This window comes from Rattus norvegicus, chromosome 7, assembly GCF_021556685.1.
Source record: "Rattus norvegicus strain SHRSP/BbbUtx chromosome 7, alternate assembly SHRSP_T2T, whole genome shotgun sequence".
Taxonomy (NCBI): Eukaryota; Metazoa; Chordata; class Mammalia; order Rodentia; family Muridae; genus Rattus; species Rattus norvegicus.
In genome coordinates this window covers 100,953,743-100,978,338 of record NC_141540.1, presented here as the reverse complement: position 1 = coordinate 100,978,338, position 24,596 = coordinate 100,953,743, and the positions used below count along the sequence as shown (strand labels likewise).

The window sequence follows — 24,596 nt, the reverse complement described above, 5'->3', positions numbered from 1 at the left end:
CCTAAAGCTGGTCCATGAGCCCAGGCAGAAGCCTATGCAGATGGTCCCATCTGCTGTGATCCTGAAGGCATTCCTATCCCACTAGTCTCCAGGGGCTTTGCCACTCTCTCCTTGAAGCTCTTTGTGGGATCTTCACATGCACGTGCACACACACACACGCACGCATACACTAGCATCTGTGCTTCTTAGAGTCTTGATGCCACTCTTTGCGCTGGTGGGTCTTGGTTGTCTATTTGTTTTAGAACAGACAGAGAAGGTTGAGTATAAATTCCCCCACTTGCCTACAATGAAGCTGGACCCAGAAAGAAAGGATATACACCAAGGTCACAGAATAACTAGGGGCAAGGTTGAGCCTGACTTTGACTATGGTCTGAAAAGTTGGACTAACTACCTCCCATTAACTCTAGCTAAGTCAACTTTTCCCTCCCTCTTCTCTTCCTCTCCCTCTCTACAATTCTACTCACTTTGCTCCAACTCTGAGCCCTCTTCCACCTCAGGGCCTTTGTACCATCATCTCTGTCTTAACCCTAGGCTCATGATTGTTTCTCTTGTAATGCAAGCTCCTCAGCTACCTTAGTCAGCCCCTCTTCTACATGGGTGGCCCTTCTGAGTTCCCTCATTCTCTCACTTACCTTCTATACTTCCTGTTGGAGCAGTCTGACCATCGGTCACATCTTTATTGTCACCCAGTGCCTGCCTCCTGCCCCAGCTCTATAAGAGGAGTCCTCAGAGAATCTGACTTGGTCTCAGGCTGCATGCCAATATTAACACAGCACCTGGGACCTAACAACTGCTTCATCTGTGTTTGTCAGGTGCTTGGGTGCAGTGGTCACACCTGTGAGCCACAACGGCCCACCAAGAAGGACACCAGCTGTTGGCCAGTCCCCAGTGATACCCATTTCTCCTTCCCTAAACTCTTTCCCTTTTCATAAACTCCAACAAAATGAACAGAACCTCAGTTAGTTCATTCTACTAATGGAATCTCTTAAACAGGACCCCTAAGGGGTGCCTTCCCAATGCTGGTGCTACTAACCAAGAATATGTTCAGATTCCTCTGGGGACCTGACTTCAGCATTCACTGGCTTCTGTCCCTTTCTCTGGTAGCTTCACCTAGTTTTCAACATGTCATGACTCCCATTTGTACAGTTGTCTGTCAACTACAAAATGACTTCCCAAATATACTTGGTGTACACAGCTAAGTGAATCTGAGTTTCCTTGTCTTTGATTCTGCGTGTGAAGCCCCTGGAAACAGGAAAGGAAAGCTCAGCTAATGGTGAGAGCCAAATGGCCCAGGTATGGTGAAAGTGAATTTTCAGACACTAGTCCCCAACCAATGTAGATTCCCCCGCCTGGATATACCAGAAGATGGAAGATTTTACGTGTTTGAAGAAACACACAATTCCAACCTTGGCTTAGGGAGTTTAGTCCAGAAAAGGGTTCTGAACAACTCCATCCCCATTTTGCTTCTCCAGAAAGCAGAACACAAGACAGAGTGTAGGCTTCAGGAAGTTTATTAAGTTGACCTGATAAAGCAGGTGCTAGTGGTAAGGGGAGGGAAGATCAGTACTGGTGTGGGCTGCTGCAGTCTGCTTGTAAGCAAGGTGCCTTGTACCTCTTCCAGAACCTTCAGTTTCCTTGCACTTCCTCAGCCTCACTGGCACAGAACTGAGTGGCCCCTGTTCTTAGCCTGAGATAGGAGACCAGGAGTCTGAGCTTGCATGGCCCCATTGACCTACTATTACCAGTGCCACAAAGTCCATGAGTGGACCATGAATGTGCCCAGGGGCTCTAAAAGCATATGCCCCAGCAGCATGCTGGAGTGAGTCCTCACCTGCCCTGGTGACAATCTTGAAAGTCATCCAAGTGTATTTGTTTAAAAGGAAAAGCTGGCCACCCCCACACAGTTGTGACCATCAAAGAGACATGATTATATGTCAGCGATTTCTCAGCAACTTCCTGTGACTAAGAGCTGGAGCAAGAGGCCCTCCACGAGCCACAGCACTCATGGGGCTCTTAAGTCCCCTTTTCCATGGGCGGCTGGCATCTCTCAGGCATCTTAAAGCTCCAGGAGGCACCAGGTCATCCAGGGTGAACCCATGCTCAGTCCCATAAGAAGTTTCTCTTCTGACAGAAGTCCTCAGGAAGTCCTACTGATGTTGTCTCTTTCCAGTGGAACAGCTAACAAGGCCCATGTCTGCCACACAGACTCCTGGTTTTTCACATCAGGACACTAAGGGGCAACTACCAGTCTAAGGCTCTCCACATTGCAGAGGTATCTAGAGACATCTCATCTTATGACCTCAAGTTGGCAGGATCAGGATAAGCCTCAACATCTACAGGATCAGGCACTTTTGCAAAAAGGAGAGTGCAGGGCCACTTGTTCACAAAGTGTGTGTTTCCACATGGACACAGCAGAGCCAGGGAAATCACTAGGATGCTGTTCATGTATGCAGGGCCTTGTGCACATCACATGACCATACAGCTGACATATCATGGACCCCAGCTCTCCCAGAGTAAGTCCAAAGGGGCTGGGTGGGATTTCAGGAGGATTTCAATTACAAGAGGTCTTGAATTGCAGGAGACTCTGGGTAAGAATGCCACATTGGAACCTTACCAATCTCAGAAGAAAGCTGTTGACCCCATCTAGGCCTCAAGTTTTTCATGTAGAATGGAGATCAGATGGCACATAGAAACACTGAGCAAGTGTGATACCCTTACCCTTCATCCCTCATCAGCCTCTCCTTCAAGCCAAGGAACCAGGACATGCACGTGCGAACACGCACACACACACACACACACACACACACACACACACACGCACTATACCATCATTACCATCATCTTAACCATGATCATAAACACAAGTTGGGAACAATGTCCCTGCCATCCATCTAGGGCCAGTGCCCAGTGAGGAAGAGGATTCGACTGGACTAGGCATCTCCAGAGTTGAGCACCGAAACCTGGCACCAAGAAAGGACCAGAAGTTCAGAGCCCTGATGTTTTTTTTCTCACCCTGGGTTAGAAAGAAGACAAACAAGGGAGATGAAGGTTACATGAGGCTGTTACTGACTCACAGCATCACTGTAGGCAGCTTACAAATCATGCTCTTGAGCCTCAACTAGCCCATCACTAAAATGGGGCTAATGATGCCTGCGACTGGCCTTGGCGACAGGATGGTAGAGAGCAGTCATTAGGCTGCTGTCATTGTGCCTTAGCTAATAACATGCTGCACTGGGTGAGGCCAGGAGGACCCTCTGGGAAGCTTTGGGAAAACACATTCTTCTCTGTCTTCAAAGCATCCCTGAGAAGCAGGTGGGAGGCAAGTGTCATGGGAAGAGAGGAAATCGAGGCAGCCTCAAGAGATAAGCACCTATGTGGCAGAGAGAGCTGTGAATAAAGGTCACGGCAAAGAAGCTTGGGAGAGTCATGATACCCTTCGCGACTGAGGACAAACTGAGAGAACAATGCCAAGGAAGAAAGATCGATTTGTTCATTGTTCTAGCATGTGTCTTGGTTTCCTCGCTGCTGCCACCAAACACCTAACAAGAACGGCTTTAAGGAAGGGTTCATTTGGGCTCCCAGCTTGAGGATGAGTTTACTGTGGTAGAGAGGTCATGGTGGCAGGAGCAAGAGGCAGGTGATACATGGAGTCTGAAGTCCGGAAGCACAGAACAGTGCCGCACACACATTTAAAGTGTGTCTTCCCATCTCACTGAACCTCAGCTAAACAAGGCTGACCGTTGGTCCCCCGGGTGCTTCTAGATCCTGTCAAGCTGATGATAAAACCCTTTCACAGCGTTTCCTCTACCACAGAGAGGAAGGCAGAACAGACCACATCATGGTGAAAGGAAGCAAAATGGGATACAGAAAGGATCCAGGACAAGGTCTAGCCTGCAAAGACACTTTCTGGGCACCTACTTCCTCCCACCTTTCCCCTCCTCCCATAATGCCATCAAGTATCATTCACCAAGGGGTTAATCAATCAATTAGATCAGATTCTTCACAGTCTAATTGCTTCTGGGAACTTATCACAGACAAGACCAGAAATTGCTTTACCAAACCCCCAATGCCTTTCTCAGTGCTACCACTGAGGTTCACAATCAAGGTTAACCAATCTGGTGACCCAAGGGAGGAAGGCGGCAAGAGAAGCTCTGCTTTGGGTGATAGACACACTTGAGTTGAAGCATCTCCTAGGGACATCATAGCCCAGGATGGAGGCTTCTTCATGCAATGGCAACAGTGAGGACCATCTCTTAGAGTCTGGTGAACAAGAAGGCAAATACTGGCACCTAGTAGGTGTCAGGAAACCCACTCTTAGGACCATTTTGCTTGGCTAGCTTAGCAGAATCTAAAATCACTTAGCAGACAGACTTCTGGGCAGAACTGCACAAGACTTTCTAGAGTCAGTTAAGTGACGCAGAAAGACCCACCCTACACACAGATGCCACCATTCCAGACCTTGGGGTCCCAGACTAAATGAAAAGGAGAAAGCAAGCTGAGGGCCAGCACTTTATTCTTTGTTCCCTGACTTCAGAAGACATATGATCAGTGCGTCTTCTCCTGCCACCATGCCTTCCCCATCATGGTGGACCTTACCCTAGAGCTGTGAGCCAAAGTAATTCTTTAAGTTGATTTTGCAGAAGTGTTGTCACAGCAACAGGAGAAGTAAGTACAATAACACATTCGACAACTCCGCCTCAAATCTGCTTGGGACATTTCTGGAAATTTCTTGGACATTTGTGGTTTGTTGAATCTTCTCATTGTTTTACCCAACTATCTCATCAGTCTTTGGATTCAGGAACTGGGGCAGTGCTGACTACTAGGTTTCCACACGCCAGGGATGCCTGGCCCTCGCTTTCCTGCCCAGGGCAAATGTCAATAGAGGGTAATGTAAAGGGAGAGATGGATATTTATTAAGTGCCTACTTAGTCCTCTGAGCCTGTGCACATGCCTCAAATACATTCCTCCATAACACCTCCCAATAATCTAAGATTTTTCCATTATTCATCGGTGAAAATGAGGGCTTGAGAAGTTAGTAAGTTGCCTAAGTTCACAGAGTTTCTGAGAGACCTAGCCAAGATCCAAACCAAGGTCCTAGAGTCTTCTAAACATAATCTGGTGACAAGGCCAGAAATCTGCTAGAGTTGGCTTAGGGTTCTGAGACTATCTTGGCCAATCAATCATATCTTAGCCAATCAATCAGCTTAGGACAGAAGATGCAGGAACAATGGTGAGGTCGAAGAAACAGTTTGGGGAAACTAAGATCAAGCCAGAGCTTATGCTGAGGATTTCCTCTTCTACTTGGGGTAAGGTGGCTGGGGGAATAAATGGCTAAGCCCTGGGACCACAGATGCATGCTGGTCCTTGATTCATGAGCCTGGAGCTATGCAAGCCAGTGAGTATAAATTGGAGACCGTGGTAGCTCCTTCATTTACACCAGATGTGTCTTCAGTCACTTGTCCACCTAGCTAAAGGCTTTCTGATGCCAGACCTGAGGAAGCAGGCAAGCATAACACATGGCCAAGCTGTCCAAAGAGTGGAAGACGTTAACCACACACGGTGTAGCTGGAGAAACAGAAGCTCGAGGGAGTGCCTTGCCCAAGACCACACTGTGCTTGGTGGTATAGTCTGGAGCAAGTTCAGAACAAACCCTTTGTCACTGTTTCTGCATAGGGTACCAATGGGCCACAGGAAGGGGACTTTAACACCGAAGCCAAGACATTGCAACTGTGGTATGCACTGTCTCAACCAGGATATTTCTGGGAGACAAAGGAGGTATTGTTAATTACTTGAAGACAGCACCCACAGAGACTACCCAGGCAAATCATGTGATCACCTATAGCAAGACCTTGTGATCGGCTGTCAGCCATGAAGAGCCAATTCTCTCTCCACTAGGCAGATTCAGAAATTGAGACTCAGTCGAGAGGATAAAAGTTATCCAGAGCTCACCAGCAGAGACTAAATCAGGGCACGGGCAGAACTTGGGTCTTGCCAGAAGAAAAAGCACAGACAATGGCTGACTGTCAGGGCCCCCTGAGAAGGAGTATGGGGCTGACACCTGTCCTGATTAAGTTGTATCCATGTCAAACAAGTAAAAATTTCGATTTTAGTTGAATCAAGGACCTGCATCTATTGGCCACTCATTCCCCCCAGCCACCCTGGAAGAGGAAGTCCTCAGCATAAGCTCTGGCTTGATCTCAGTTTCCCCAACTGGACTCCAAGGAAAAAGAATCAAATGTCGCAGTTTCGGTAGAGAAACAGAAAGGATGCTTTACATTTACAGACAGGAAACAATGCCGTTCCATGGCCCACAGGGAGATCGGGGAGCCACAGCACGTAGTGTTTTCTGAGGTACAGTGCATAGCATGGCATCTAGGGCAATAGTCTCTGTTGGAGAAGTTCTTTGCTTCCTTCCTCATTTTTCTTCTAAGCTAATTCAGAAGCAGCCAGCAATAGAGTCTGGCAGCCAAGAAGACACTGAGCGACAGGGCAGCTTCAGACAAGGAGGACTGAAAGACAGTCAGCACAGGTACAAGAAAGGAGCTCCAGGCCCCGCTACAAGAAGATTGACAGACTATGCCCTGCCCATGGGAGGCCATGCCAGCCTCAGTCTTCAGGATAGCAGGAGCACTGACGGTCCTGCACTCCCTCCAAGGCCCTGCCTCCTGGGCCTGCTGTCAGATCTTCGGCCTCACCTTCCAGCTCTCTGCTTTCTAAGAGTTCCTTCCTCTTTCTGTATTTACCCCACCCCACCCCCAGCCTGCACCCAGTTATCACCAGCCCAGAACATGGGGTGACTTTCAGGAACCTGTCATTGTGAAAAACTCTGACCACTCCTATCATGTGTCTCTAGTACCTGGAGGGGGAAAGAGAGGAGTAGGTCCTGTGGATCCAGGTAACAAGGGGACTAGAAGAGTCCTTCCCACCAAGAGGAAGAAGCCACTGTCATTACAGTCTCCTTCCAGGCCCCTGTCACTGGTACTAACACACACAGCGATCTGAAAGAGTCTGGGGCAGGGCAGACACAGAAGATACTCGCAAGTGAGAGTCGAGTGCTAGTCACAGCTTCTGTTACTTACCTGTGGGACAAGAACTGTCAACATCAGCCAACCGCAGCCCTGCCAAGGGCTCACACTTTAAAAACTGTGTTTAAAATGAGCTTGAGTTCGCTTCTCGGGTTTTTGGCTACAATCAAGTATAAAATGAGCTTGAAAGTACACTCCCTTTTAGTATGGTTTAAAAATAAAGTTCAGAGGTGAAGTAAATGCCCCCCAGAGACACCCTGTTGACAATCAGCACAGCAAAAGGAACCCAGGCAAGCCAGGAGTGGAAGCCAGCGTTTCCACTATGTGGCCTCCCATCACTTTGATGAACTCAGCTCGAGCTTCAAGATGTTAAGAGCCTAAAAGTTGAGAGAAACATCCAAAAATGGATGTTGGGTGTGGTGTGGGAGGAAGCTGATAGACAATCAGAGACTCTGGAGAAGCCAGCAGCGGAAGGACATGATGGGGGACCTCCGGAGATGTTTACCATGAGTGGCAGATGGGAGCTTTAATGGACTTCTCATTTCAAGAGCGCTGGGCAGCTCTGGGATGAAGTGTTGGCAGCAGACTCCTGGCTAGGAGCAGCAGGCTCCTGATTTGGCTCCCAGGGAGCTTCTGTGCCTGCAGACACAGTGTAGGGGTCAGACTGCCGTTGACATCTAGTGAGGGAGATGAGAAAGGCTCATGAATACACAACCACGCACAGAGGGAAAACAGTCTGATACAAAACATAAACGATCCCAGGATGAGACACCACTCCCCATACCCTGGACCACTGAGGAGCTTTATGGGAGCTGTCAGAATGGTGTAGATGTCAGGCCATGAACCTAACAGGAGACTGGGACACAGGGGAGGAAGTTGGCTGTGAAAATGGAATGTGGACCCATGAGAGCTGAGTACAGGGTGAGTCAGATGTGGGGAGCCAGGGAATCGGTGTTTGCCTCCTACCCCTTCCGCTCCCAGACATCCCTCACCTCAGTCCTCTCTTTTCTCATCCCACACCAATCTCTCACTCGAAGATCTGCATTCACCCCCAAGAGATTTCTCAGCCTCCCCAGACTTGCCTTTCCACTTCACACTGAAGCTGGAGACACTATTCTCAAGTTCCGCACTGCTTGGGCTACACTCTCTTCCCGCCCCAAAAAAGAAATCTTTCTTGGCTCCCCAAGCCCCCCAAAATTAACTCACACTATCTTGACGTATGAGCCCACCCTCCCACGTGTCCCAGCCATTCTCATCTGCCACAATACATGCTTTTGATTGACGGTAACGAGTATATGTCTCAGTCTCCTGAAGAGGCCTAGTTCCCTCTCGTAATCTGTGGTCCTCCAAACCCAGGCTTTCTGAGCCGCTCTCCTCTGCAGTAAGCAGGAAGCTGGAATGATTGCTGAGTGCTTGTACTGACCAAGCTGAAAGCATCAGGTCTCAGAAAGCCTTACTGCACAGGGCTAGGGTTCTCTGGAGCTCATGACCAAACTGACATCCTGCTGCGACCTTTGATTCAAACCCACCCCCTTCTTTTCTGGTTCTGACTCATTTTGGCTTCTCACCTTCCAAATCTTTCCTTTGGGCAACCTTGTCTTTTCCTTAGATGTCAATAAAAACACTACTCCCACTGGATCCCCAGAGCAGAGGAAGTATCTGCCTTCTCTATACTGGACCTGAGCTACCCACCCAGCCGCCACAGGTCTTACAAGAGAGCTCTCGGTCTGCTATAAGGCTATGAGATCTTTGAGTGGGAGGAGCCTGTAGCCATGCTCACAGAACCTCAGACTTCCAGGTAGCCGACCAACCTGCAGTTGGAAGTTCCTGCCTTGACTTCACCACAGATATGGGCTGTAAACTGTATACTCATTTTCTAAGTTGCTTTTTTTTTTTTTGTCATGGTATTTTATCACGAGAGAAAAGAAATAAGAACAAAGAATTTGGCTGACTGTAGGAAGTGGGAGTGTTCTGCCCAAACACCAACTATATAGCCTTAAACTAAACAACCAAAACTTCGTTAGAAAAGCTGAGAAACTGAATGCCCATAGAGCATTTACCTGGCATGCAGGGAGGCCTGGGTTTAATCCCTGACACCACAAAAAGTAATAAATAATTAAAAGATCAACAGTAGTAGTCAGACGTACTGTAAATGCCTGAAATTAGGTCATCAGGAGGCTGAGGCAGGAGGATCATGTGTTAGAGGCCATCCTGGGCTACATAGTATGACCCCAGTCATCCCCACACTCCTAAAGAACATGTAAACGTCCAATTTTGGCATTCCTCAGTATTTAGCCAAGGCGAGTCTAGCAAGCTGCCATGACATCAGATGTGGTCCCAAAATTGGGACAGATAAAACAAAAGCCAGATGTGGAGCTGAGGGATGAACAGAAGGGTCCTAACCTCCTTCTGCTGATGCCCATCTCATCCCTCCACAGGCCCAGCACTGTCTGAATCCTCAGCATGGTTCCAGAAGCCCTGAGGAGATAGAAGAGTAAAACAGTAGAAGCTAGGAGCACCGTCCTCTGTCCCCAAGCCCTGTCTCAGTGGGACAGATCAGTGACTGGTGGCCAGCTGTTCAGTTGTTGCACTTTGGTAGAAATCTGGTCAACAGCTCTTTGCCAAAGCTAGGGCAGGCATCTCTCAGGTAAAGAACAAGCACCAGGAGGGATGGCTCATGAAGGGTATGTGGGGATGAAGGACAAGGCCATGACAAAGCTCACATCTTTACCACATGGTGGAAGCTCTTTGATAGCAGCTACTAACACAACAAACATTATCGGAATGTGGAGTATTGGAAAATGCGAAGTTCATGAGTGGAAGGGGGTTTTGCCGCAGTCACTGGTCAGAGAGTCCGTCCCCTGTGGGGATTTTTGCAGAGTCACTTCTAGGCTGAGTGTGAAAAGAAAAAAAAAAAAAAAAGAACAGTGGCTGTCACCTCCCACGAAGGGACCTCAAAAAAGGACAAGCTCAGCTGCTTCCGTGCCTATTCTGAAGGCAAATATCAGGAAATGGAGCCTCACCAAACTCAAAAGTGCTTACAATCAACACGAAAGGAAAGCCCTGCCTCCAGTTCCCCCTTTGAAGCGATTTCACAAACTGAATTCCTTTCCTTTGACCAACTTTCCCAATCTTCACATATTTACCTTGCAGGGGAGGCTGGTGACACACTCTGAGCCCCAATCCCTACTGCTGGGATCACTCTGTGGGACCCCTTCAAACACCCCAGCTCCCTACAGAGCATCTAACCTCCCAGCAGAACAAAGTGAGGTGATACACCACAGTCACCTTTCAAGGGACCATGATGCTCCCACTATACAGGTACAAAAATTGAGGCACTGATGAGATGGGAGCTTACCCAACATTCGCCATCACCCTGTAACATGAGCACTCAAGCTATTAGTCTTACAAGCCCAGGGTTGGCCCACCACATGGTCATGTTTCCAGTCTTGGGCCTGCTTATTTTGAGTGTTAGGTAAGTCTCTGAAGAACTGGGTTATCTCTATTAGTATTATCTCTCCCTGAAATGAAAATAAGAAATTCCATAGTGAGTGTGTGTGTGTGTGTGTGTGTGTGTGTGTGTGTGTGTGTGCATTTGTATGCTGTAGAATACGTGAACACACAAGTGCATGTACATGTTTATGAGCAGGTCAGAGAACAACCTCAAGTACTCTCACCTTGCTTTTGAGAAAAGACCTCTCACTGGTCTATAAATCGACAATAAGACAAGACTGACTGGCCAGTAAGCCGGGGATCAGCCCTTCTCTGCCTCAGCACTGGGAATCTAAGCATGTATCAACACACTTGATGTTTTTGTTTTGTTTTGTTTTGTTTTTTAATTTAAAAAAGAAAGGTTCTGAGGGATGAAACTTGTAAAACTTACCATCCCAGACCTATTTTATTTTGGTTTATAGACAGAGTCCTGGCTAGCCTGGAGCTTTGTACAGCTCAGCCTAGCCTTGAACTGTCAACAATCCTCCTGCCTCTGCCTCCGTAGGCTCATGCAACTGTGTCCAGCTAAGACACAGCTTCATAAGGATAGCAAGGTCATTGAACGTTGTTGTGTGACAAGACTTCTCCTGGAGAGACTTGCACATCTACTCACCCCAGATAGGGAGCCCATGACAGACCAAAGTACAGATACCACCAAAGTCCAACTTGGTGAACCAATGGGTTTTATTGGGATTATTAAAGGAGTATAGATGGGGAGTTACATGCAGGAGCAGGAATGACTCAGACAGCTGCATCACCAAAGCCCACTCCAGCATGGTAAACAGTCCACAAAAAGTGGGAAGCACAGTGCACAGCCTGCAGGCAGCTCAACACACTGGAAGTGTTTCTTCCAAGTGACTCAGTTGATCTAAACCTCTTCCAGTCAGAGAGACTGCTTTCTGCTCCTTCCAGGCCAGAAGTTGGTCTGGTCTCAAAAATCTTTTCTGTAGCTTGCCTTGTCTGAGAGTGACTCTTTCAGCATCTTGACTCGGTAACTTGCGGGGTGGGGGGGTCTTAATGAATCTGGTCAGTTTCAGGGACTTCCTAAAGTTATTTTGATTGTTTACCTTTCTGCTTAAGGAACCCTGCAGGAAGGAATATTCCAAACTATGTAGAAACTGTAACACAACACAAATGTACAAAAGTAATGTCTGTGAAAAATAGCTATTTTTCAAAACACAAAATTTAGAGTAGAAGCTGACAATACTTTATCTTTTACAAATTTTCTGCTATTGGCTTAAGAGAAACCAGCTATATGCTTCTATATCAATTGTGTGGCAGTGTACAGTTTGGAATAAAGTTGAAGAAAGCCCTAAGCTCTAACAGGGTTCTCAAAACAGAGTTTGAGAATTCTCCCCCACCACCAACACACACACACACATACTACATCTTATTACCTCATTTCTAAGATTCCAAACTCAAAATCCAAAAACTCCACTTGTACAAAGTAGATATTTAATATATTTGTTTAATGAGTAAATGAGCCGGCCAGAGCAAATGTGGTGAGGGGAAAAAGTCAAGTCTTAGATCTAAATAAAGTTTGGCTTGTATCAGTGCAGTTCCATTATGTAAGAAGTCCCTGTAGTGAAGAGAGAAAGGAGGGCCACCAATAAAACATTCTCAGACAATGCTGCTATGGTGAATGATTATGCAGGTTGAGAACATCTGGATGGCTTGTGGGGACCAAAATCTAGCCAACACGCTGTAGATGGCACTGAAGAAGAAAGGCCCTGTTATAATTTGTTGCTGGATGTCCCAGCAGCAACCAAGGACTTAGCCCATATATGAGTTCCCTAAACTCATATCAGCATGGTGGGAGGGTTACACAAGTCTCCAATAGGTAGAGCCAGGGACACAGGATGCTTCAGTCAGGACAGGCAGCAGACAAAGCTATACATCTGAAACCCAGACCCTCTTAACTCCTCTTACATAACCACAACCTGTCTGGAGCTACTGCAAATATAGGAAGGAGTCCAGAGAGTCCATGGATTGTCACGCACTACTTATGCAGAGCAGGACCACAAAAGACCAGGAAGAGCAATCAACCAGCCTGAGGTTCTTAGCTCTGCAGCTGTGCTTCCAAATCCAGTATAATTTTGTCCCCTAGGAGACATTTACCAATGTTCAAAGATACATTTGGTACCCATAGACATAAGCAGGAGATACAAGTTCCCTGACTTCTCATGGGCAAAGGCAGAGAAGCCATTAAACATGCTTGAATACACAGGAAACCATCCCTACTGTACTTCCTGTAATTCCCTCAAGCCATAAGTGGCCAGGTCCTGCCCCCCAAACTACTCTATGGGCATAGCTCTTCAAGGAATGCAAGTAGCCACCTTCTTGTCTCCCCAGACTTCTATAAGGGTTGTTTCCAGCCCCTCAAGATTCAGGAAGCCAAGTTCTGTCCTACAGAGAAGAAACAACAAACAAACAAACAAAAACACAGTCATGCTACAAAATCCCACCAATTCCTGAGCTTGCCCAAGCTCAGACCACCCTGAAAAGCTCCCCTGACACCCAAGAAACCCTATATAAAGCCTGCCTCCTATTTCATTCTTTGCTGCTGTCTCTCAAGCAGAGACAGCCAACCTCTTGTGTCTATTCCAGTAAATTCCGTGTGAGGTTTGTTGTGCAGTGTGACTTTGTGGTATTCCTTGGCCTTGGCTGCCAGGATTCCATTCCCCTCAGAGCTGCAACACTTATCCTCCCCACACAGCAAACTTGCCCACCTTTCCAAACAAGAACAGTTCTCAGGCTGAGGAATGCCAAGGGATGAAGAGGATTTGGGCTCTGTTCTCCAAGGTCTTGGGTTTCAATCCCAGCTCTATTACTTTCCAGTTCTGTAACACATCATGCCATTATCTCTTTTGTAAAGTGCAGGTAATAATAGGTACCTTACAATCTATAGTAAGGACTAGATGGTGGGGGGAATCCTCTACCTGCCCCCATACAGATGGGGACCCCAAAACTGGACAATCCAGGAACTGCATGAGAAGAACCATACCCCTCATGTCTAGTTCTTGTCTTTCTTCCTACCAGGAACTTCATAGCCGGCTGCCACAGTGCAGGTAAAGACATGGTCATATGTGTGGACCAAAGTTGGGCCCTCCACCAAAAAGTCAGAAGGTTTATGGGTAGAAAGGGAGCTTCCTCACCCCATCTCCCCCAAAAAGAAAGCTTTGGTGATATTTGGATTGCTCCCCCTTTAGACCTTCCCTCATCAAAAAGAAAAGAGGGAAGAATGGACTCAGCTTGTTAAAATAATAATACGGACTAACAATGTACATGAGAGGCCTCATACTGGCCTCATACTGGCCATTGATAAACTGAATTTTCCCATTTCAAATCATTGTCTTGCCTTGGTCTCAGCTGTTTTCCTCCTTTTTCTTCTTTTTAGATATACATACATACATATATATGTATATATGTATATGTATATATGTACATATGTGTATATATGGTGTGTATATATATCATATATTATATATATTGTAAATATATTATATATATACATTTATATATTTAAGACAAGATTTCCCGTAGTCTAGTCTAGCTTCAACATGGCCGTGCAAGTAAGGATGACCTTGAACTCCTGATTCTCCTGTTTCTACTTACCCAGTGCTGGAGTTTCAAGTGTGAGCTACCAAGTCCTAATTCAAATTGTTTTCTGTTGTTGTTGTTGTTGTTGTTGTTGTTGTTGTTGTTGTTGTTCTTTGAGACAGAGTTTCTCCGTGTAGCCTTAGCGGTCCTAGAACTTGATCTCTACGGGATTCACTGGCCTTGAACTCATAGAGATCGATCTGCCTTTGCCTCCCAAGTTCTGAGATTAAAGGTTTGTGCCACCACTGCCCGGTTCAAATTGGTTTCTAATACAGGGTGGGAACCGGGGTTCTTGGTACATTACCCTGAGCATCTGTGCAGTCCTGTTTGTGAGGCTGGACTCTGCAGAACGCAAGTTTGCCCTAAGTGCCGATGTAAGGCAGGTGTGTGAAATGCTGGGCATAATCCCAGAAGGCTTCAGGATGAAATGAGATTTGTGCCACTTTGTGAGAGCAGGGACGACAGACAACTGTTGCCTCACAGACTGAAATGACATGTACAAAGTCCAAGGACAACAGCCCCAAAGAGTGCAACCCTGGAAAGGGTTTGAAGACATAATCTCAGCTAAGGCCCCAGGGCTTGGAGCCTTTCAAGTAGAAAAGCCAATGAGTCAGGGGAAGGTGAATTAGGAAGGACTGAGTCACCAGGTGTCCTTCAGCCGACAGGAAGCAAGGTCTCACTGAGTTGCTGGAAGTTTCCTGCTCATGCTGTAGCCAAACCCTGGCCCATTGCCCACTCCAGCCATTCCTAGGCCCTATCCTGCTCTCCTAGGTCCCATATATGTCCCAGGCTAGGAATCCCCTTCCCTTCTCTGAAACTTGGCCTCCTAGTCTAAGTAAAGAAGGTAAGACTTGGACTGTCCTCTGTATATATGTCATAGTTGTGCTGGGTGGTGGTTTGTGGGAATACTAATAGATGTAAGGGGGGAGTAGGGATTATTTATGATTCTATTTCTCTCCTCTAATATGAGGGGAGGTATCTAATCCTATTGCAACTTGATATGCCATGTTTGCTTGATATCTCTGGGTGGCCTACCCTTTTCTGAAGGGAAATAGAGGAGTGAACGGGGAGGGAGGAAGTGGGGAAATGGAAGAGGTGGGAGGAGGAGGAAACTGCAGTCCAGACATAATATATGAGAGAATAGATTAATAAAAAAGAAAAGAAAGACAGTCTGATGGTAGAAGTCTATAATTCTAACTACTCAGGATTATCAAAAATTCTAAGGTCTATCTGATCTACAAAGCAATTTCAAGGCCAGCCTCAGCTACTTAGCAAGATTTTGTCTCATAATAAGAGATGATAGATAGATAGATAGATAGATAGATAGATAGATAGATAATGATGATGATGATGATAGATAGATAGATAATGATGATGATGATGATGAAGATAGATAGATAGATAGATAGATAGATAGATAGATAGATAGATAGATAGAAAAGGGGAGGGAGGAAAGGAGGGAGGGAGGGAGGGAGGGAGGGAGGGAGGGAGGGAGGGAGGGAGGGAGGGAGGTGTTGATGACAGATTTACCTTCCAGGACTGTTAAAAGATGGCACAGACCCTGTACAAGGCTTCTAGAATCTACTCCAGAAGCCCACACCTTCTTAACAAAAGCCATCTCTTGATTGCCTCCTCTTGGTTCAAGACACCTCTGGCTGCCTCCAAGGAATCACACTTGACCTCTACCACAAGTGTCCTGGAGAGACCTTACCTTAAACACAATGATAGACAGATCCAGTCCTTAAGGCTTGTGTGAAACTGAGTCTTGATCAAGACAGGGATGAAGGAAATTGACCTTACCCTTACCAAATAAAGCATCTCCAAGTCCCCCAGTAGGAATCACACACATGCCATTTGTGCACAGTCACTAGACTTGAGCCCAGGACTGGACATATACTCGCTCTAACATCTGTCCTTCCAAAACACAGACGCATCAGCTGGGAATGATGGCCCAGCAAACAAAAGACAGCAGCCAAGGGCATGTGGCCTCTGGTGTTTGGATGAGAAACCCACATTCCTCTGGTTGTCCCACTTTCTGGGGCCTGCTTAACTGGGTGACCACCCCATGTACACCACAACCTCTAACCAGGGAACACTAAATTTGTCCTGTCCTCACTCAAACTAACCCCTTCTTCCCTGATCTAGCTTCTGTCTCTCATACCAAGTGACACAGTTGAAACCAAGAAGCAGTAGCATGCTGCTGGCCAGTTGATGTGTTGCCCAAAGTCATAGCCTCAGCTGGATTGATCTCTCGCTCCTTCTCCTGCATCCCATGAGCATGAGCCATGGAGACACAGCAGTCCTCCATCCACAAGGAGGAGCACACCAAAGTGGCAGAGCTGATGAACCTCACGGCACGGCTGGGTGCAATTCTGTTCTAGCCCTCCCTGCCCCACCTTCTAGCCCTGCAGACCTCTTTCTTGTGGGAAAGTAAATCCCTGATTGTTAAAGCTATCATGAATTGGGTTTGACTCCACTTTCTGGTGGGTGCCTTCTTGACCCATCATTCTATTCCTAATTCCTTATGCCACCCAAAACAGCACTGACATACTACTGACCAACAACACTATTGTCCTTCTCTCCCATTCTTGTATGCACTTCAAACAGCCCACATTCACCCCAGCACCTAACCCTCCCATGTGTGTCGCTTCCTCTATGCTATGACGATCTGGGAAGAAAAAAGATGCTACTGGAAAGCCAGAAAGCACCTGTGTTCTTCCTTCCCCTGAGTCAGGACAGACTGACCTGTAGGTTGATGGTCATTATGCAGGTGAAGGCAGGTACAGGATAGAGCAAGGCCTGTCATTGGACAAGAAGGAAGGATGGGCAGGAGAAAGGTTTTAGAGAGGAGAGGAGAGGAAGCAGCTGAATGAGAACATGACAGTGGTTATTACAAGTTGTTATGAATATTCTTAAGAGATGGATGTGTACAGGATTTTGTGTGTGTAGATGAACAAAATGTACCTTATCTAGGTGGGCAATTATATCTTATCAATTGGATCAGAGATTACTGTGTTGTGTGTTCTTTCATGTGGCGATTTAATTGAGTTCAAGAGAGTGTGGGGTGGCAGGACACTAGGCCCGCCACGGAATTGGGATGTGTATGTCTGGCATGGTGGCAACCTGCCTTGGGAGAACAGACAGTGCTCTTAACCACTGAGCCACCTCTCCAGCCCGCAACCTGCCTTGGGTAGAGAGATTATTGCCAGGCTCAGAGAGTAGTCATCAGCAGTGTAGTATGGGACAGAGCCTAGCAATTGAGATGCTTTGATGACTGAGATGAAAATATCCCCACAGATGCCATGTGGCCCTATGGTGCCAGCACTAGTGCAGGTTAAAACAAATGCCTTTTTTTAAGTATACCACAACATGGACCCATCTTGGAGTAGAACCATTCTGTATTGGGGAAAATATGGAGTGAAAGAGGAAAGGTAAGGAAGGGGAGGAGTGGAGGAAGGGAAGAAATAAAAAGAGGAGGAGCATGGAAACAAAATCATTTGCCTTCTCTTTAATAACCTCACTTCAAGCTACAGGTGGTGGCACGCACCCTTATCCCAGCATTCAGGAAGCAGAGGCGGGCGGATCTCTAAGCTTGCTTAGTCTACATACTGAGTTCCAGACCAGACCCTATCTAACCAAAAAGAAGAAGAAGAATTTCATTTCAAAACCTGAACTGCGTCGCTCATTTGTCAGGGTTGAGCAATGCCTCTAGGGGCCCAGAGAAATACTCAAGGAACATCCTCCAACCAGCGGTGACCTAATCAGGATGACCAATAGCTTTGAAGTAGTTGAGCCAGGTTAGCTTACTCACTCACTCATTCACACAGGACCAGAGGAACTAGAGAAAGAATTCAGGCCCTCGGTCATAGCACATGGCTATGACAGCTACTCCCCCTCAGGATCAAGTAGCACCTGCCTTGCAGGACTTACAGATAGATGGGAATGCCCTGAAGGCATGAGGAGAGCACATCTTCAGCAGGAAGAGTGGGGAAGGTGGGTCCTCCCTGTGAGCCCCTGAACACCTTCTTCAGAATCTCCTCCAATGTCAAGGGTGTGGGAATTCAGGGCATGCTGAAGCCAGGGATGCTAGGAACAGGAGCATAGCACAGGGCTGAGACTCCACTGAAAGAGCAAAATATCTTTGAGCTACTTTGCCTAGCCATAAGCAAAAGAAACAGAGAGTTGGCCAACTAGAGAATCAAGAGAGTAGGGAACAGGCCAGGCATGGGCACACACCTTTAATTCCAGCACTTGGGAAAAAAGGCAGGCAGATTCCTGTCAGTTTGAGCTAGCCTCGTCTACAAAGAGAGTTCCAGGGCAGCCAGGGCTACGTGGAGAAACACTGTCTAGGAAAGCCAAAGAGTGAGAGAGGAAGGGAGGGAGGGAGGGAGGGAGAGAGAGAGAGAGAGAGAAAGAGAGAAGCTCAGGGTTGACCCCTAGGAAAGAAAGAAAGAGAGAAACAGAGGCAGAATTCCAACATCCTTGAAAGGCAGCCACAGAGATGGCTGGGTAGGGCCTTAGGGAATGTCATGAGCTGGGACAGTTGAACTTTGCTTAGCTGGCCTAGGGGAACAGTACTTTTTCCACAGTGACCGAGTGTCCACACATAAAGTGCACATATGTGAAAGAAAAGGAATGTAGGATACAGGTGAAGGAAGAGACTAGAGATCTACACATGTCTGGTTTGCCATTACTTTTAGTTAGCATATAAAGCAATGGGTTTCCTTAAGGCTTTTTCATACATCCCACATTTTGACTACCCCTCACCTCCCATCCTCACTTGAGCCTTTAATCCAATGTTCATATCACATGTGTGTTATCTGTGGGATTTTATCTGGCCTGTAAGGGGCAGAATGGCCCCAATAGTATCAGGGACTTAAAGACACATTCAGAAGTGACCTCAGGATACCCTGTTTCTGTGCCTCTCTTTGCACCTCCGTGTCTTGTGTCTTGGAGTGAAAGGGTCCTTATGACTTCCTGTCTGTATATCTCTGAGTATAGGCTTCATCTATCTGTCACTGTCTGTCCCTAATATCCATGAACACAGCAGTACATATCTGGCAACAGTTTGGGGCAGTCTCTTCCTTTGTCTCCCAGACCCCATCTGTTACCGGTCTCAAGAAAGCCTAGCAGGAACTGGCTTCATTCCAGTCAACCTTAGAACCAGGAAAGACGTAGGGAATAATTTGGCTCAGAACTCTTTAGTAACAGAGAAAAGATGAAGAATATTATGGAAGAGGGGAGAGATTTTAATAAGGAAAGAGAATACAGGTCACTGAAAGATCTAGATTAGTACTGTCCAATACCCTGGCTACCAGCCACATATTGTGACAGAGCACTGAGAATGTGACCTCTCTAGATGAGGTGAGCTGTGAGTCCAGACTGGGGGTGGGCGGTCATGTTGGGGAGGAGAAAAGGCCAGCAACTGTGGGTTGAAATTATAGTATTTCGTATACATCCAGTTATTGCCAAAGTTAATTTTTTAAGTTTTGAAAATATGACTACCACACCTGGACTTATGAGTATTCCTACACAGAGTATATACTCACCCAGAGGTCTCCATGGGGGATAAAAACATTCTTTTGTCTCCAAGCCTTAACTTTCCAAGACATAAAATGGGAATGCTGTAAGAATATATATGGATGTGCCTGGAAATACTAAAAAGGAATTGAATGACTCACTAGGGAGGTGATGGCAGAGTAAATGTGGTCACAATGGTGCTGGTGGTGGCATTGATAGTGGCAGGCAGGATATGTCAGTGGGAGTGGTGATGGTGTTATTAGTGATGGCGTTGGTGGTACAGTGAGTGGTAGTGGTGGTGGTGACAGGGTTAGTTGTGATAGTGGTGGTAGTATTGATGTATTGATCACGTTTGTGGGGCCGATGTGGGAGGGGGCTGTTTTAATGGTGAGTGTGGTGATTGTGATGGTGTTGATGGCGGTAGACGAGGCAGTGAAAGTATTGTTGATGGTGGTTATAGTTGTGGAAGATACAGCAATAGAAGTGGTGGCTGAGGTCTCAGTGACTCAGACCCTGGGCAAAGGGAGAAACAGAAACTATGAAGACTTTCTAACAATCTGACGTTCCAGGAAACACTTGTAGGGGCCATCCCTAACAGTGGGCACAGCAGACAGACACCACTCACCCCGATTTTAGTGCTGGATTAGAATTGACCTCTGTCCCCAGCCCCATAGAACCACAGCAAACTTTTCAAAAGCCCAAATCACCATTTTCTTTCTGTGTGTCCAGACTCCTCCCCCGAGACAGACCTGCAGGCCCCTAACCACCTCCAAACTCTGCCAACACCTGAAGCTCTTTCTTCCAAGGCAGCAGGAAGCCTGCACCCTGAGGCAGTCATCCTTACCAGGCCACAGCACCTCAATCAGGATTTCCCAACTCTGCTTTCGCTCTGCTCAATGCCAAAGACCCAGGGTCCCCAGGGCTCCAGAAAGTAAAAAGGAGCCCCAAATTTGACCTGAAGGGACCAGCTCCCTCCTGGGACCATCGCCCAGAGTAATCACTGTTGCAATGGTGGTCTCGTAACCACCGTTTACAAACCCGGTTAGGCAAGCTGCTTTTGCGTGATGGAGCTATCTTGAGTAAACAGCATCCTATGTCCCCTGCCGGTCACTTGCTCAAGATATTGCTGGACATTGCATTAGAGCCACTGACACACAGGGTTTTGAAAATGAAAACAGGCTCTCTGACTTATGATCAGATAGCGTTTAACTCATTCACGATTGCACCAGGCTTTCCCAAGGCCCCAGGCCACAGACTGAGTATTGCCACAGTGCAGATAGAAGATGCTAGGCATAGTTAGAATCTCAGATCTCCAAGTCCTGGGAAGATGAGGCTTCCAAAGGCAAAGGGGTCAGATGGAGTTTACATGGCCTTGGCCTCAGTAGCCAAATGTAGCCCCCAGGGATTTTCCAGCCTCTTAGATTGACCTGGGGCACAGATCTGACTCCCCAGGGACTGGGAGATTGCATGTTCCTTTTCTGGCCACCTTTCTGCTTGATATAGACTCTGAGTGTAAAGGAAGAAAAAGTGTGACTCTTTTCCTCTTTTTTTATTATTTGTGTATATTTGTATGTGCGTGCATGGGTGCATGTGTGCGTGTGTGCGTGCGCATGTGTGTATGTTTAATGCATGGTCTCTCACTGAACCTGGAGCTTATCAAATATGTTACACTAGCTGGTCAGTGGGTCCGAGTGATCCTTCTGTCCCAAACTCCCTGACCCTAGGGTTACATGCTGCCACACCTGCTCTCCTGTATTTTACCCAGGCTTCTCTGGTCCTTGTGATTGTACTGCAAGCACTTTGCCTACTGCGCTGTCTTTCAAGCCCAGCATGGATAGAATCCTGGCATCTATTGCCTTGTAATAAACCTGCACCATGCTGGCTGAACTGACAGAGATCCACTCATTTCTCACAGTTCTTCTGATCGTCAAATCAGCTCTCCTGCTGCCTTTGTCTCAGCTTGAAAACACATTAGCTTGTGTTTGCTGGCTGGTCAGTTGGAACAGAAGACCACTCGAGAGCTTGGTGGGTAGTGATTGGCTGTTACTGGGGCCTCTTGGTCCTCCTTCTAGCCTCTCAGCCTCCACAGTGGTCTCAGGAAACTGGTCCAAACAGTAAAGATGAGAGAGCCATGAAGGATTATGAGCCAAGATTCAAGAAGTGAGGAGCAGACTCTGGCTCCTGGTAGGTGTTGCTGAGAAAGATGTTTTTCAAGCCATTGAGAATTGCAATGACTCCATGGAAATTCCCCCACTGTTAGAAAATATGTTAGCTGTATTTTCCAAAGCAAATGTCTAGACTCACCGGATGATACAGGACTTTTTGCTGACTTGTGGACCTGGGTACAAAGGTGATCTTATGGGCTTCCGTGGAGTTTTGTATCCACTGCAGTGTTTGGCTGAATTTTTAGGACACTTTGGCTGAGATTCTGAGGATGCAGCTTAAAAGTAAACTGCTTTCCTAAGCATGCACAATACCCTGACTTCATCCCCAGTCTTGGGGGCAGCAGTAAGGAGAAGTCATCTGGTCAGGTTACCTTCTTGTTGCTTCGAAGGAATACCTGACAAGAAGTGACTTATTTTGGCTTACAGCTTAAGGAGACATGGTCTATCATGACAGGAATGATATGGGGGTAGGCAGCTGTGCGGCAGCAGGAGCAGGTAGTGTCTGAATTCAGTGAACCAGTCCTCATAGAGGGTCTGGGGTCATAAGTGGGGCTATGCCTCAATGCTGAAGGCCTGCCTCTCACTCCACTTCCTCCAGCTAAACATCACCTCCAAAAGGTTCCATGACCTCCCCAAACAATGCCATCAGTAGGGAGCCAAGTGTTCAAATACATGAGCTTCTGGAGAATATTTTATATTTAAACTATAACACTTGGGAAATATTTTCAAATCCCAAATCCCTGGCTTCTCCTCAAAGGCCTTCTAGGTAACAGTGAGGTAAGGCAGACAGTACCTGGGAATCTTGACAGCCAGGGTTAAGGCCTACAGACTTAGCAGACTTATAGGAAAAAGCACTAATCTGGTATATGAAACAAAGTAGAGTAGACATGAACTTGTCTTTAGGAAAAGACTCCTCCACCCAATCACAGAGCTTCAAAGTAGGGTCTAGAAGTCAAGAAGGTATAGGCCCCTCCCACCACATTATCGGCAATGCTGTTTGCTGAATGCTGTCCGGTTGAGTTAGCAGCAGAATACGTTCACCCTTTCCAGCCCCATGAAGTGAATGCTATCATAAGGCCCTTTGTACAGGTAGGCAAAGTAAGTTTATGAGAGATTCACGATTTGTCCAAAGTCACCTAGCCAATAAAAACAGAATTGGAATTCAATCACAGGCTATCTAACTTCAGAGGCTGTGTCCTTACCAATCAGACTGGGCACCTCAACTGCTTTTTCAGAGGTCACTCTCCTGAGGTCTACCACCCATTCCAAGCCATAACTAACCTGCCCAGAAAAGTGCCAGGCAGCATTCTCTCTGGATCATTGGTGAGTCCTAAGCCAGTGTCTCTCAACTCAGGTGTTCATATTTCAAATCACTTGGGCAGATATTTTTAAACAGGGATGGATGCTCTATCCTCTAAAGATTGCATGTACTTCTTCAGGTAGGGTCCAGTCACAGAAGTATTCTAAAGACTTCCAGATAATCCTAGTGTATACTACCCAGAGTTCAGAAAGATGATATGACATGTTTGCCCTCATATGTGGGATCTAGTAGGGGGATATGGAGTTCCTAGAGATGGACAGAAATCACACACACACACACACACACACACACACACACACACACACACACACACACACTGTTGGCAAAGAGAATGGTAGCCCCAGCATTGAGGGAACCTATGACCATCATATCCCATAAACTTCACAAAGCAATAAAAACTAAAGCCTCAAAGAAACTTCTGAACCAGGTTTGGCAGCACATGTCAGCACTTGGGAGGTAAAGGTGAAGGTAGAAAGATTAAGAATTCAAAGTCGCTTTCTCCCCTGCTGCCACCAAGTTCTGCGGAGGCGGAAGCTCGGGTGCATTCAAGATTTGGCATCACCCATAATCCACCGCCATGGCCGAGGAAGGCATAGCTGCTGGAGGTGTAATGGGCGTCAACACTGCTCTACAAGAGGTGCTGAACACCACCCTCATCCACGATGGCCTAGCATGTGGCATACGCGAAGCTGCCAAAGCCTTAGACAAGCACCAAGCCCATCTCTGTGTGCTTGCATCCAACTGTGATGAGTCCATGTATGTCAAGCTAGTGGAGGCGCTTTGTGCTGAGCACCAGATCAACCTGATAAAGGTTGATGGCAACAAGAAACTAGGGGAATGGGTAGGCCTCTGTAAAATCGATTGAGAGGGGAAACCAGGGAAAGTGGTTGGTTGCAGTTGTGTGGTGGTTAAGGACTATGGCAAAGAATCTCAGGCCAAGGATGTCATCGAGGAATACTTCAAATGCAAGAAATGAATAAATAAAATTTTGGCTCAAAAAAAAAAAGAATTCAAAGTCATCTTCGGCTACTTAGCAAATTTATGATCATGACCTGGATTACATAAGATCCCATTGAAGAAGGAGGAGAGGGAAGGAGGAGGAGGAAGAGAGAGAAGAGGAGGAAAAGGAGGAAGAAGAAGAGGAAGAAGAGGAAGAAGAGGAGGAGGGGGGAGGAGGAGGAAGAGAGAGAAGAGGAGGAAAAGGAGAAAGAAGATGAAGAAGAGGAAGAAGAGGAAGAAGAAGAGGAGGAGGGGGAGGAGGAGAAGAGAGAGAAGAGGAGGAAAAGGAGGAAGAAGAGGAAGAAGAGGAGGACAGGGAGGAGGAAGAGAGAGAAGAGGAGGAGAAGGAGGAAGAAAAAGAGGAAGAAGAGGAAGAAGAGGAGGAGGGGAGGAGGAAGAGAGAGGAGGAGGAGGAGGAGGAAGAAGAGGAAGAAGAAGAGGAGGGGGTAGGAGGAGGAAGAGAGAAAAGAGGAG

At 46.9% G+C, this 24,596-nt stretch overlaps 1 protein-coding gene and 1 pseudogene across 2 annotated transcripts in view; one reads left to right on the top strand and one right to left on the bottom strand.

Moving 5' to 3' along the window:
- Positions 1 to 24,596, bottom strand: part of LOC120093663 (uncharacterized) — a 107,655-nt gene that overhangs the window by 63,647 nt on the left and 19,412 nt on the right. The window lies entirely within an intron of this gene.
- Positions 23,674 to 24,099, top strand: Rps12-ps1 (ribosomal protein S12, pseudogene; annotated as a pseudogene). Its single transcript, XR_015626151.1, has one exon. The product of XR_015626151.1 is annotated as a ribosomal protein S12, pseudogene, transcript variant X2 (transcript).